General features: G+C 49.2%; 1 long non-coding RNA gene across 1 annotated transcript in view; it reads right to left on the reverse strand.

Moving 5' to 3' along the window:
- Positions 1-6,190: 6,190 nt before the first annotated feature.
- LOC130256456 (uncharacterized) overlaps positions 6,191-15,182 on the reverse strand; it is a 37,530-nt gene continuing 28,538 nt past the window's right edge. The window contains exon 3 of the long non-coding RNA XR_008841120.1: positions 6,191-6,276. This is a non-coding gene — a long non-coding RNA (uncharacterized LOC130256456). The remainder of the gene's footprint in view (positions 6,277-15,182) is intronic.

Consider the following 15,182-nt stretch of genomic DNA (forward strand, 5'->3'; position numbering starts at 1 on the left):
TGCTAAAAAAAAGCAGAGGTGCAGCCCTAGAAAAGAGTCACTAACATGATAAGGGATCAAGCAGTCAAGGTCTCAGCTGTGATTCCCACCCCCTAGGTGAGCAGCAGCATTGACAGAAAACTGTGACTGCACATAACAACAAAAAGAAAAATAAATCCAGCGACTGTGAAGTTGGTAAGTGGACAACTTAAGTTCAGCTTTGGTGCATTAAAATCAACAATGGCAATCATTTCTCTTTCCACTGTAATTGTTGTAACAGCATTGAGTCTAATCTTACAGGAGAAAAAAAAATACCCACCCCGGATTTCGCTCCAGTCTGGAAGTGAGTCAGCTCTCAAACCTCAGTGAGAAAGAAAGGCACTTGCTAGGAAGGATGTGGGAAAATAGAGGGTTAGATTCACCAGGCTCCTCTTGGGTCATGCTAAAATTACTACGATTTAAGTTAATGAATAGATTTCCTTTTGTTCCAGCCCAGCTTCATTCTGCAGTGTTACAGCCCTTATCCCAAGCTGGAAGCAAGAGCTATTCAGATAAAACAAAGCCCAGCTTCCCTTTAGCATTACCACCAAGACTTCTTCATAATAATATTTATAAAATAGCTATTAAGATGGGAGGGGATAGTAAAACCGTGTCGGTAAAAGGCACTCAGGTTATAAAACACCAGGCATTAAATCCGCCCTGCAACACACATTCCCTTCCCACCCACGTGTTTGCTTGTTTCAAAGCACCTCTCAAGGCAGAGCTGCATCCTGCTAATTCCTTGGGATCTCTGGCTCACCCAGGCTGTGGGATGAGCAAAGGGGTCCCTGAAGCTCTGCTGGTGCATCTTGACACATCTCACTGCCCTGGGCTCCAGGCTCTGCTCAGACCTGCTTGGCACTGATTGCAGAGGCCATTTGGGTCAGGGCACATCCATTTGGATTGTCCCCAGCTCCCAGCAGAGCAGGGAGGGTCAACCAGGCTCTGCTCCGAGCTCCCCAGGGCAAAGAGGGAGGGAGGCAGCCACAGAGCCACAGCAGAACCACAGGGCAATGGGCCTTGCTCCTTTCCAGGCTGGGTTTGGCACCGTCTGTGCTCCTTCCAGGAAGCAAGAAAGCGTTTTTGTGCTGCTTTTGGCAAGAAGAGTTTTCCAAGGACAACCTCCTGTGCAGCACATCCCACCAGACTGCAGCAGCAGGGGAAACCACTCAACCTGGAGTCCACATCTGCCCCCTGATGCCTCCCAGTTCTTGCCCTACATCCCCACCTCCACCAAAAGGCAGCTCCGGATCACTGGGAAGCATCAGCCTCCTGGGAGGTGTCAGCAGCCAGGACAAGAGCTAAAAAGGTGAAGGCTTCCCCCATAAGGTTAATTTGCTGGAACTGAGCATCAGTGCAGTCACCAGGACAGCAGAGGGAATAAAAAGCACACTGCCAGCCCCCCAGGAGCAGCACAGACACGAGGTGAAAGCACGAGCCCGAGAGGACAGGCTGCAGATCTGCCCATCCAGCAAGGCAGGACCACAGCAGCACCTCTGGCTGGAGAGCTTTCCAGGCATTTTCCAATGTCTGCAAGACCCTGATAATCCCAAACCAAGAAGTATCATCTCACTGCAGAAACCTTACTCTGGTTTCCAGCACAATCTCAGCGCTGGAGGTGACCCAGCAAAGAGTCAGAGAGCAGGGCTGCAAGTACCAGCAAGCCAAGAGCCTGGGAGGGAAGGCTACACCTAAAGCCTGCACTAGCACTCCCTGGCTTTTTCCAGCATCTGAAAGGTAAGGAGGGAGCAGGAGAGGGGATTTGAGAGAGCAGAAAGATGCACTGTGTTTATCCAGGCTGACACCTCGCAGAGCACCAGCCAGAGCATCTCAGCTCTAACCCCTGCGCCCGCCAAGCTTTGACACTAATAGGACAACAGCTGAGCAATTAAAAGGAGGGGAGACAAGGAGATATCAAGTCAAAAAGGCTCATGGACAAGAGACAGAAAGCCCTAATTTCTGCTTGTTTGCTTTGGTGAGTGGAATACTGTCAGGCACATACCATTCTCAGGAAAAACTACATTTCTGTCACCACCAATTAATGCCTCTTTCTTAGGAGACTGGAATCCTCCTGCCTTTTTTGCTGCACCAGGTTTTTTCATGGACCTTATAGAAAGGGTGTCAGAATTTGGAGTGCACAGCATCCTTCTGTACAGGGAAGTGTCTGAGACAAGCCACTGGTCCCGTGCTAACTCTCAATTAAAGGCTGTTCACAAACAGTGGGAAACAATAATTTACAGCCCCTTTGCTAGGGGTAGAGGCTAGGGAAACACAGAGGAGAGCCTCAGGATCAGGAGGCAAACAGCATTTCCCTGAGGTCTTATTTAAACCCTTCCCCAGCAGAGTTAGCCAGCAGGACAATGTGGAAGTGGTTGTACTGGTTTGGGGGCCCCAGCTATAACTACTTCAAAATCCCTGTGCATGGGATTATTCATCCCTAGCTCTGAAAATCCTGGGCAGCTTTGGCTGGTGGGAGAGCCCTGGGGGGAGCAGGGCTGCAGGTTTGGGCAGGTGTCTCTTCTAACCCATCATCTACGTGGGCAATGGGGAAAAGCAAAGGGGAAAAAAACGGGGAAAAGCAAAGGGAAAAAACAATGGGAAAAAGCAAGCAGCAAGAAAGAGCTCCCTCCAGCCAGGCACAACTAATGCCCCTTACATCCAGCCCAGAGCCTCTGAACCCCTGTCCTAACAAATCCCACTGAGGTCTCGCTGCAAAATCCCAGTAAAAGGCACTGGGAGGGCTGAGGACAAGGTCAGGAAGGAAACTCAAGGTCAGGGAGGAGGGGCAGACAATAAGCACAGACAGACTGAAGAGCTGGACATCAAACCTGGTGCATGGCAGCAGCTGAGGAAGAAAAGCAGGGCTGGAGGCTGTGTGTCCGACCACTGCTTTCACTAGATTAAAAAATGTAAATTCCCTGTGCAGCAGTCTGCCTTGGAGATATCAGGAATAACAGGAGGCAATTAGGAGTAACAGATCCACAACAATGGCAGCAACAGGCAAATGTCTTTGGGAAAAGAGCAGGTTTGGGTGAGAGGCACAAATCCCCCTCTTTGAAAGATGCATGGGGAGGGGTGTCTGGTCCAGCTCCCAGTTTCCTTCCCTGCCAGTTGAATGCTTCCTATCCAGCAGTGGTTGTACCAATTTAATCTGGGTTAATAGAATTGCTGGCACGCTCAAGGGAGACATTGCTGGGAAGCAGCACAGCCAATGTGACCTGTGGGCCTTGGAAAGCCATGGACACACGTGGCTTTAGAGCCAGATGTGTGCTCTGCAGCTGGATCCTTAACAAACCTGGGAAATGCCTCCCAGTGATCCACTGGGAGTGGGCACAGCCCATGAGGGAGCAGCACCACATGGACAGCCCGTGGGGACAGCCCCACTTCCACCCAGCCAGGAAGTTTAAATGGAGCAGAAACCCAAGATTTAGACAGGAACAGCCAAAGCTGAAGGGAAATACCAGGAAAGATGGGACATATAAGGGGATGGAAACCCCCAGCAACCTGGAAAGCAGGGGTGAAGGAAATCTGAGAAATAAGAGATACAGGAGTGCTGGTGAGAAGGAGATGGAGTTATGTGGAGGCAACTGGGTTATAGGCAATCTTACATCAGTTTATGAAAATATCCCATTAATCTTCATAGCGCAATCTTAATTGCAAAATCTTTCATCAGCCTTGTTATTTGTGCACCTGTCACTGGAGACACTCGGAGTTGTTTTGTCGTCATTTCTCACACTAATTAGAGGGGCTTGGGGTGGTTTGAGGGGTGGGGTGGGGAGGAGGGGGGGGCTGTTGTTTTTTAATTGTCCTCGAGCATGGCTCAGCTTTATGGTAACACTGCCAATTAATGTCCTGCCCTGTGCAGGGCTTGTAAGCCTGCTAGGCACGTTGCACAGGACTAGAGGGGTTGTTTTAATTAAATACCCCCAGACTAGTAGAGAAATATTTAGAGCAATTTAACAATCTGCTGCAGAGTTGTTAAGCCTCCAATATATCTGCTTAATGTTCATTTGGGTATTTAATAATCTCCCTACCTTATCTAATCCTGTTTAAATTTAAAGAGATGCATCTAAGCTGGTGAAGTAGCAAGCGCTTATTAACAGCCGCTGGTTATTAAAACATATTTGAGATGTCATCACCAGTGAGCAGTCCCAGCAGCAGGCAGGGGACTTGGAGCCTGCTGTAGATGTATTTCTTTCTTAACTGGGGCTGCCCAGGGACAAGAGCCAGTGGTTTCCTCTTAAGCTCTGCTGTCACCACACTGGTACCTTTAGTTCCCAGCCTGCTTCCCCTGCCTGTGGAAGAGAAGGTGGTGGCTTTCCAGGGTAATTAGAGATACCGGTTGTTTATTTTTAAGGCTATTTTCCAGGTCTGCAGCTACTCAGGCTGGGGCATTTTTAAAGAACTGGATGTTTTGTTTTCGCAGTTTAATTAAAGTTGTGTTTTCTTCTGCTCAGACAGTTCTTCACAACTCAGTGAGGTCCAAATAATTTGCTTGAGGATAGCCTACAAGACCAGAAAGACTATTTTGCAAAGTTTTAGCCCAGCTGTGCTTATATAATCTGCTTATATAATCATGTTTCTGGTCTGGCTGCTCTGTGTTTGTAGCCTCCTTACCTTGATCGGATGCACCCATCCTCTCCCACCTCTCTTCTCTCCAAATCAGGCAGTTCCAGCACACTTCAGAGTGGTGCTGCCCAACACCCTGATTAGGGCAGGTTTCAAAATGCTGCTATCACAGACGAGAAGAGGCTGTTATAGAACACACAACTCTCAACTTGGACGACTTACACAAAAGGAGAGTCAAGCCAACAATTTAAGTTCCTGTGCAAAATGGCCTCCAGGCAAAACAAACAATTTTCAGGACACGAACAGTAAGTCACTCTTAAATCCCATGAAAATGAACAGCCCAGACTATTTCACAAGCACTAACCCACACAATTTTAAAGCACTTTCAACTGCCGAGGCTGGAAATAACAGCTGTGGAAAGAGAGGGAAAAACTCCGCCAGACAATTTAAAACACGAAAACACATCTGGGAGAAATCTCCCTGCCCAACAAGACAGGCAGCTCTGAAGAGCTAAGGCCATGATGCCTTGAAGGTTTAATGTCAGCATCCTCAGATGAGAGAGGTTCCCCATATATCTTGTTCAAGGGAGAGTATCTCAGCTTCTTACCTTAAAGGCTGATTTTCATCATAAGTCTGGTGCTCTGCTTTTGGCCACCGTGTTTTGAGACAGGAATGGACCATTTGGAGAGAGCAAGCCCAGAGGTGACACATCTGTCACAGGCATTGCAGAGGAGCACAGCCATCCAAGTTGGTCCTCAGTGATCTGAGAGCAGCTTTCAAACAGCCCCCTGGAAACGTGAAGGAAAATGTTTCCTCAGCCATAGCCACCACAGAACACAAACAACAGGCTCAAAATCGAGGCAAGGAAGAAAAGTTAACCAAAAAACCCAACACACTTTATGTGCTTGTAACAATGATGATTCTTAGAAGTCGTGGAGGAGGTATCCCCTTGGGTCTTCAGAAACAGATTAGTACAGCAATGACAGAGGTGGAGATGATCTTACCTTGAGGCAGGGAGAGAGAATCACACGACCTTGGCAAGCTCTCCTTGGGATGCTTGTGAAGCACCAGCAGCAATGCCCCATCCCCTCTTCACCCCACTGCAAGGGTCTGGTTGTGGCACCAGCCAGAGGAGCCTGGACACCAGAAACAAGCTAAAACAGAGACAGAGACTCCACAGAGTCCAGCAGAAGCAGCGTTCTGGCCTTGCTGGTCTCATGTGAACAAAGCAAACCCATCTCACAGCCCCAGCAGAACCTCAAACCCCAGCCCTCCTCCACAGTCCCCAACCATGTCGGGCTGACAGATGACCAGAGGGGACCAAACCGAGCAGATAATTTTATTTGTTTCCCCTTTGTTCCTCGTCTCTCAGACTCTGGTGTCATTCAGGATTTTTTGTGCAGACACATGAGCGCAGTGACGGGTCCTGTCTGGTCCCATCAGCGCGGCGGCGGCGTGTCCCCAGAGTAACGCGAGGGGACTGCCGCTCCTGCAGGGAAGGATGCTCAGCAGGAGGTGTCAGCCCGGGAAACACCACAGTTGTTTCTCTCCCGTCACTTCGGTGGCACTTGGAAACTTTCAGGGTGAGGGGGAAGGCTGAGTCTGAAGCCAGAGGTGTGCCAAGGACTTGCACTGAAGGCAGTGGAGCAGACTTCACACCCAGGCATCATCATCATCATCATCTCATCCCTGTCAAGGGAATAGGAGTAAGTGTACTTCAAGTGGCTGTTTCCTACAGGATGTGCCCTGCAGGGCAAGGAATGGAACTTCTGAGCCCTCCTCCCACTAGCTGACACTTCACCCTGCACTCCCTCATCACCTCTGTGTGCAGAGCTGCAGTCACAAATCATGGGGCTGCTTAGACTCTTGCAAAAAAAAAATAATAAAAGGATGCACGTGTTTACAATGCTATTTCCTTAATTCTCAATAAAGGATCCTATTTGCTTCCTCCTCCATAAGTCACCTCTGGCTGAGCAGTGTGGGAGCAGGGTGGAAGGGTGAGTTAACCCTCCAGTGCCCTCTGGCCAACACAGGTTTGGCTGTAGCAGAAATCCTTTATTCCATCAGAGGTTCAGGTTCTCCATGGCTGTGTGGAGAAAAGCCTGGTGGAGTCTTGTCATGCTGCTCTTCCTGCTGGGGACCTGAGATGCACCAGACACACTCACCAGCTGTATATCACCAGCTCTCCAGCCACCAAATCATCCACATTCCCCACCCTGAAGATCTCAGCTAGAGCTGCAGGTACAATTTTATACAGCAGACGAGGGAAGCTGCCTGCAAAACTCATCTTGCATTTGTCTTAGTGGGAAAGGAGCCCCATTCTGGGCTCTTTCCCTGCTCAGCAGAGCAGGGAGCGCCGATATTGAGCACTTGTACCACAGTGCCACATCCAGTCTCATCTCTGCAGCTCAGATGTAGCCAGGCCCTGCCTTGTGCCAGCAGGAGATGCCACGACACGGCTCCTCAGCGGGTGGGAAGTGCTTGGAGGAGCTGCTGGCGAGCAGCAGGCTCAGAGGGATGAAGCAGCAGAGGCATGCACAGAGCAAGTGATAATTTCCGTGCTGTGCAATTACAGCTGGGAAGGAGTAAACCTCTGGTGCACAAACCTGCCAACAGTTTACTGCCGACAAGGAAACAAAACCGACAGTTGACACTGGAACAGCTACTGATACCCTGTAATCATCTTAAAAATAGACTCTTTGCAAACCTGCTTGTTAGTAGTGAGAACATATGCTCTTTTTAAGAGAGTGGGGGGAGAGAAACCTCTCAGCATCTCCAAAGCAACATTTGCATTAGCCAGAGCACGTGTTTGGTGGAGCTGAGGCTGGAAGCTTCCCAGAACCTGGTCCAGTAACTGCTGGGTGACCAAGGCACATCGAGATCCTGCATGGCTACAGCACATTTTGCAGCATGAAGAGCTCTTAGTCCTCTGGGCCCAGCAGCCAGTGCTTTCACAGCTAATGCAGGCAGCCAGCTTATCCCATCTTACTCCACCTGCCTGCTCCCCAGGCTCCTGGTGCACAGCTTTTACTCAGGGTGAGCCCTCCCACACCTCCAGGGTGGGCAGAGGAACACCATCTTTGAGCCAAGGCCTCTGGAGTCTTGTTCCAGCCTGGAGCACTGTCCATCCCACAGAGCTGGATGGCAGTACAGCCCTGGCCCACAGAAAATGCCATGGGTGAGGTCTTTGCAGGAAAGGGAGCACAGCTCAGGGCTAATCCAGACCCCATCAAAACAGAGACTGGAACCAGGATTTGGTCTCCTCTAGGTTGGTTTTGTTTCTTGATTCCAGGCTGATTTTGTTGGATCTCTTAGAAGACAGAGCATCCACCCACAAAGACAGGCCTGTTTGTTTCCTAACACGTTCAGCACAAAATTCACTCACCTGCAAGTTGCTGTCCCCTCTGTGCTCAGCACAGCAGCACTACAGGAGAGAGAGGGACACGTTCCCTCAGTAAGTGCATTTCATTTTGGTATGAGCCACTTAGAGATTATATCCACTTCAATTTGGGCAGGGATCCAAGGTTAACCTCCCTGCTCTTGCTAACAGAGCTTTGCTCTCAAAAAGCCCATCAGCTCAGTTTTACATCTTCCTTGGGAAAGTCAGTGCAATGTTACACTGGGCACCAGGGTAAGGGGAGAGGACAGGCAGATCTTGGGGAGCTCTGTGATTGTTGTTCCCAGGATTCCTGGGCACCCATCCCTGGTCTCCTCTGTCTGCCACCCATGACTACAGACATTGCAGGCTGTTGTTGTACAGCAAGGGGTGTCTCCCCATGGCCAGGAAGGAAAATCTTTGCCAAACAGGTACAACACATGGCATGAGGGTGGCACCCTCCATCCAGGATCACAGTAGCACACAAAGGCACTTGATCCTTTTAAATTCACATTTATGCAAGCCACGGTTTCCCAGTTCTTGGAAATCACTAATCTATTTCTAGGGGGATACGACTCCCTCAGGGTCAGGCTAGCCAATGTACACTTTCCTGTCTTGCAATCCCCTTGGGAAGACTGCAGGCTGGGTGCCAAGGAGCAACTGCAGAGTCCATCCTGAGAACCACCCCATCACAAAAACTATTTCAAACTCAGCATTTCAGCCACCAGCAGGCACAAGAGTCCACCTGCAGGTTATGGAAAGCTGGTCTTCAACAGTCTGCCTTCTCCAACCATTTGCAACCCTCCAAAAAGCAGAATGGGAGCATGCTCTGGGTAACAGGGAGCAGTCTTGGAGAGGATCTGGCCATGGGGAGACTCTTTCCTGCACAACCCCAGCACCTGAGCAGGAAGGCAGCTCATTCACCCACAGCAAGAGTGAACTCAGATCAGCTCCCACCAGTCAATAGCTCCAGCATGAATTATTAATCCGTGTGTCATCCATCCTCGGGAGCTGATACATCCACACCAGGCAGGAGGAAAGCTTTTAGCAGCGCTCCCATGTCAGCACGCCTGGGCTGAGCTGGCCAGGCACCTCCTCAGAGCTGCATGCTGAGCTGCTGGGAGCAGCAGGAGGGACCTGTGGTGGTGTTCCCGCTGCCATCTCCCGCACTGAGCTCCCAGAGCCGGCTCCGTGAGCTCGGCACATCCACCTGTCACGCGAGCCACTCGCTCGGAAAATTATTCTGCTGGAGCATCACCGAGGACACCTTGCCAGTGAAATATCAGACAACATCAGGCAGTGTTTACTTGCTCCAGTGCGGATACTACACATTTATTATTTACACTTTGCAGCGTATTTCTGGAGTTGTGTCAATAAGACTGAGGGTTATCAAGTGATCTGTTTGCAGTCAGTCAGAAGCTGCCGTGATTCCCAGGGAATTTCAGGACAGGGATTTACCTTTCTGGATCGACCTAATCCACAACTCAAGCGACTGAGAATGTGGGAGATGTTGGGATTTGTAGGATCTCAAACTGAGTTTGTGTGCCTTGCCTTCTCTGCTTCCTGCACAAGGGTTCTCCGATGGGAACCAGTCCCAGAGGGGAAAAAAGGCTCCTGAAATGATCTAACAACAAAGTGTAGATCTTCTCCCTCAGTCCATTTGAAGAGATGGTTGGGTGGATGCAGCTCATCCAGCCTGGAAAAACTTGGGAAAGACCAGCTGGAGACTCCCTATACACAGGGGACACCGATGGGTCTGGAGGGTGTGTCGTGGCTGTCCCACCTGCAGATGTCCCCTCCTGTCCTAGACAGTGTTTTCTCCCATCTTTTCTACTGTCTTTTGTCAGAGGTGGGGAAAACCATGAGCTCTTCCAAGTCAGCCATGGCATTATTCCCTCATTATCCCCTTACTAAGAGTTCCCTAACAGTAAATTTAGAAGTATCTTCCATGGGACCTAAACACATTTAAATTTCTTGTTTTGAGCTGCTTCTTGAAATGAAATTTTACACTAAAGCTAGATGGACAGCCTAAACCAAGCCATTCTCACATTTTTGATTACCAGAAGTGCCTTCACAGTTTGGGCTGAGAGACTGAAGCATCCAGCCACACATCCACACAAAGCCACTGGGTGGGTGCTTTAGCAGCCATGATCTGCTGCAAATCCCATTCCCACGATGGGAAATATGCAAGATTTGGTTTCTGAAAAGCCCCTTTTTCATCACTTCTTGAGCTGGGCTGGTTCTAGTGTTCAGCCCAGCTCTGCAGTTTGGCAGCAGAGATTTGAATTCTTGGCCTAGTAATGAGTGCCAAGGCAGTTGTTTTCATCTTATTCAGTCAACAAGAACATGGAAATCAATTTTTCCCAATCTCAGTTATGGCTAGAAATCCATTCCTTTTAGGCCAGCTACAGGATTAATCTATTGAATGGTTTGCAGGCGTTTTGCTGACATACAAACATTTGAAGAATACATTATGCTTTCCCCCTCCTAGTATAGCATTAGTGCTTTTTTTTTTTTTCCCTGTAAACATCTTTGTCCGGGAATCCATGAGACAGGATGTGGAAATGCATGTCTGCCTTGCAAACAAGCCTGGTGTCTGCAAAGTTTCTGCACTTAAAGCTTGGTGACTTCAGGAAAAGAGTCAGCAACACAAAGCAGGAGCTCCACAGCCAGTGCTGAACAAAGGAGCAGCAAGTTTCAATGAAATAAATTACACTAATTCCAATTTCAGTGGAATCCTTGACCTAAAGACTTGCCAGTCTAACAATTAGTCTCCTCTGCTGGCTCCACAGCATCAGGGTGTGAGTGCAAAAACCATCTCACAGCTATCACTGCAGCAGCCTCATGCAATTCTGTCACCCCAAAAGGGGGTACTTGGCCACAGCTTGCTCTCTCCTCATGGAAAAAGGAGAATCTCATCTCCTTTGGTCCTTGCATGGGGCTCCACAAAGTTTCTTGCCCTTGTTACACTTACTGACACAGCTGAATTTTAATTTTTCCCCATTTTACAGGCATGGAAACACGATGCTTGTTTCAGCAGCATAAGCAGGTCTTCCTTTCAACACTAGAACTTTTCCAATTCCCAAAGACTTGTTCCCCACCCAAATCTGAGGATACATCACCCTCTGCTCCAGTATCTGCACTTATAAGGATCTAAATTTCCACTTGTCCAATATCACAGCTTTTCCACACCCAGACTCCAAATATCAGGATTGTTTGTAAAACTTTCCACAGGTGATGTATTTCAGGCCAAGGGCTAAGATTTGCTTTAAAATGTTCTTCACAAAATTTGATCTGGGCAGCAATATCGAAATGGTTTTGGAAGAACAGAGAAGGATAAAGCAATTATATCCCACACAGCAGGACAGCAGAAAGTGAGTGCATCCATCTCACTGCAGCTGTCCTTTCTTCCTGCAGCAACCTGAACCCAACAGAGTGTGCAGGTCTATTTCCCACTGCTGGGGAGGGCAGTGCAGGTATTTCTGAGACAGAAAATACTCCCTGTGCTATAATGTGTTTGTCTGACCAGAAGGGACATATCTAGTTATGAAGATATGAGAGCCCTGCTTGCTTACCCACAAAAAACCCCAATGCTCCAGGGCCACAGGGAGGGAGCAGAGCTGCCCCACAGCTGTCCCCACACCTGGACACCCCAGTGATGCAGGCAGCAGTGAAAACCTCAGCATGTTTACAGGACAGCTCTTAAAATGTCCCAGATATCACCTAAAAATGAGAGCAGGACAACAGCACCAACCACACAGTTCCTGTGAGCAGCTGATGCACACTCCAAAATATTCAAAAATCCAAAATATTCTGTGGACACTGACCTTCAATAGCACTACATTCAGCTGGAGCTTCACACTGTCCACTAAGATCTACTCTAAAGAGCTCTCAAGCAGCCCATGAAATGGATATTTGTACCTATCACAAAATCATGGTGCTCTCCTCCCCCCAGCTGATCTTTCCCATCTGTATCTGGATCATTCACTTGCTGGGCTGGGGCTAAAACAATACATGGAAGCTAGGAGCCAGTCTCCAAAAATGGATTTATCTCAGCAGCTCCCAGCACTTGCAGCAATGCATTGACTCAGGATCCCTCTGAATGGTCTCCAGCTGCCATTAGCACAACTTGGTCAACAGGTGAGTCCCTCCAAACATGAAGTAGGTCAGTTCTGACTATTTCTTGCAAGATTTGTTGCCTGTAGCAGGATATGGTGACCAGTCAAGAGCATGAAGGCACCTACACCCCTCTGGGAAGCAATTCCTGTAGTGGGGAGAGCATTGTGCAACACATCCATGCTGTGCACTGCCTGGAGGGGAGCAGGGGGTGCTCAAGGACTCCTTCAACCACACAGCACCACTGGAGAGCTTCCATCAGGTTCTCTCATCTTGCCAGGGCATCCAAGACAGATCCATAGTAACTGAATAATCAATTAATCCTCCTGTAGAGCTCCATTTACATAATGAAAACACAGCCTCCCAATATACCACTATTTTTCAGTTGTCTAGACCAATATATCTGTCCTGTAGTTGGAGGGGGGAGACCTAACACAGCTTCTATGACGGGTGGCAGAGTTCCAGCTGACATCACGTGGTGGCAATAAAACTTGTATTGATTTCATGTAAGTATTTAACCCTAGCAGAGCAAGCATGCCTTCAACAGCCCACAGTGGACTCCGGGTCCAGCAAGCCAGACTGAATTACAGTTGCACCTCACATGGAGCCTGGGGAATCCCTCCTCTTCCTCTCCAGCTCTCCAGGAAGCCACAGAGAGGCAGAGAGCAGACAGGCTTCACTGCACATCCTGAAATAAGTTTGGATTTCTCAGTTCAGTACCTGCAGCTTATCTCAGACCACAGAGGAAGGTCTCACCCTACAGCTCTCAATGAGAAACAAATCAGCTGCAATTCTAGATCCAGCTCATTTAGCAAATAAGGATCTGGGGCTGAGGTGTGTCCTCAAAAATCTGTTCCCAGACTGAAGACTGGGACCAGTGATGCTGAATAATCCCCTTTCTCCACTTCACACAGCACTGGCAAAGCACAAGGCAGTAGCCAGCAGAGGCTCTAGAACTGAATTAAAGCCCTTACTCTTCCCCCAGCTTTCACCAGCAAATAGGAAATGAAGAGCAAACAGCCAGTACCCCACAGCAGGGCCATTTGCTGGTCCTGGCTCCCAGGGATGGCTGCAGAGGAGGCTGAGGTTCAGCTGCAGCCCCTGGTCCTGCCACAGACTTCTGCAGGTCAACAGGCAAAGCATTTTGCATTTAACTCCAAACCCACAAAGTTAGTGCAAGGTTCTCTGTTAGTCTCAGACCAGACAGAAAGGGAACAGAGCTGCCAACAGCACGGCTGGGCTGCTGCAGATAAAGAGACAAAGCTGTGTCAGACCTCAGTGCTTCCATGAAACAAACTAAACACATCTCTAGGTGAGCTCTAGGCCTGCTTCTTCTCTTTGTCCTGTCCCACTTGACTTTCACCATCCCTCCTGCTCTTCAAAATGTGAATTCCAAGTTTTGCTATAAAAGGTCCCTCCACATCCTCTCTGAGCTCCTAAAGGGGATCAAAGTGTGGACTTACTTAGATTTCCAGGTACAGATTTTCTCTGTATCCTCAGCATAGAAGAGAGCATATCACAGCACTAAGAGCAGAGCAGAAATTCTCTGCTTCCAGAGCATCCCAAAGTTTCACCATGAAGAGAGCTCTGGGCTACTGTGATCATGTTCTACTCATGCAGGAGCACTAATGCCTGGAGTTTTCCATTTGCCAGGGGCACAGCACTGCCCAAGGATGACAGAGAGCAAGTCATTGAGTCTTGGCAGCCCTGTGTGTCCCAGGCACAAGTCTTGGCACAGACTCCAGAGCCTGGGATGCCAACATCTTCCTAGACAGCAGTGATGCTTCTCTGTACTTCTGTCAAGGCTTTCCCTGCTTTGCCCCTCAGGCCCTACATCCCTGGTGTCTTAGGCTGCAATGCAGGATGTGCCCAGAAGTTTGTATTCTATCACCATCTATTAAAAACAGGTAGGGCAGTGTTCTTTATCTTTCCCACAGCCCATCCTCCCTCCAGGAAGATATCATCTGCTGCTGGCCCATCCAGTCCCACTGCATGACTGATAAAATTCCATCATCCCACTGGGAGATGCTCCAGCCAGGGGAGCAGCCAAGCCTTTCCTACCCAGATAAAAACTGACATTTTGGACACCAAGGGACCTTCTTCCCACTGCATTCCAGAGGAAAGCCAGACCTTTCCACATCATCCCTGCACCTTCAGAGGAAAACTGCACCTTCTCCAGGAGCACTGCTCCAGCTGAACCACATCTGCCACTGCAGGAGGATGCAGCCACCATTGAATGGGACTGTGCCAACACCCTGACTGACTGACGGGTGTCAGCTTGGATTCTGACTCTGGCAGGGTTTGGGATTGTTCTTTGTAATACTGTATTTCTATTTTAATTTTGCTAGTGAAGAGCTGTGATTCCTAATTCCCATATCTTTGCCTGAGAGCCCCTTAATTTCAAAATTATAATAATTTGGAGGGAGAGGGTTTACATTCTCCATTTCAAGAGAAGCTCCTGCCTTTATTGGCAGACACCTGTTCTTCAAACCAGGACACTGAGGACCGTGGCAAGCACAAAGGAAGCTCATCTTTTGTATATCTCAGAGTGGCTTTCACAAAATAACTTTCCCCACAGGTCTGGAGCTCTGGAGAGCAGCCTACATCTGGTGTGGTGCCACGTTCGGAGTCATCCCCGCTCCCAGAGGACAGCCTGAGCCAAGCTTGTGCTACCAGCACCAGGAGCATATTCCCCACTTCCTAAACATTGCATCAGGGACTGTGCTGCACATGTGTGCCAGAGGACACGCACGCATCCCGTCTGGAAGCTCCGAGGCAGCTCCATCTGCCTTCCTCCGCCAACCGGGGACGCTCCGAGGCTGTCCCTGCCTGTCCTGGCTGCGCGCTGTGCCCGGCTCCGCAGCGAGCTCCGGAGCCACCTCCTGGCCGAACGGGTAACAGTCCTGCAGAGCGCCCAGAGTGCACATACATTTATTTTAAATGCATTTTAAACCCCCCTGGCGAATCCCAACGTCACCCTCCAAATCCCAGTGCCGTGCTTTCCGTATCGAGTTTCAGCATCACTCCAAAGAGAGGCACTTCCCTGTTCCCAACCCTGCCCCAAATCCAGGATTGTACCCTTGGAGACTTTTACCTGCCACCC

Source organism: Oenanthe melanoleuca, chromosome 8, assembly GCF_029582105.1.
Source record: "Oenanthe melanoleuca isolate GR-GAL-2019-014 chromosome 8, OMel1.0, whole genome shotgun sequence".
Taxonomy (NCBI): Eukaryota; Metazoa; Chordata; class Aves; order Passeriformes; family Muscicapidae; genus Oenanthe; species Oenanthe melanoleuca.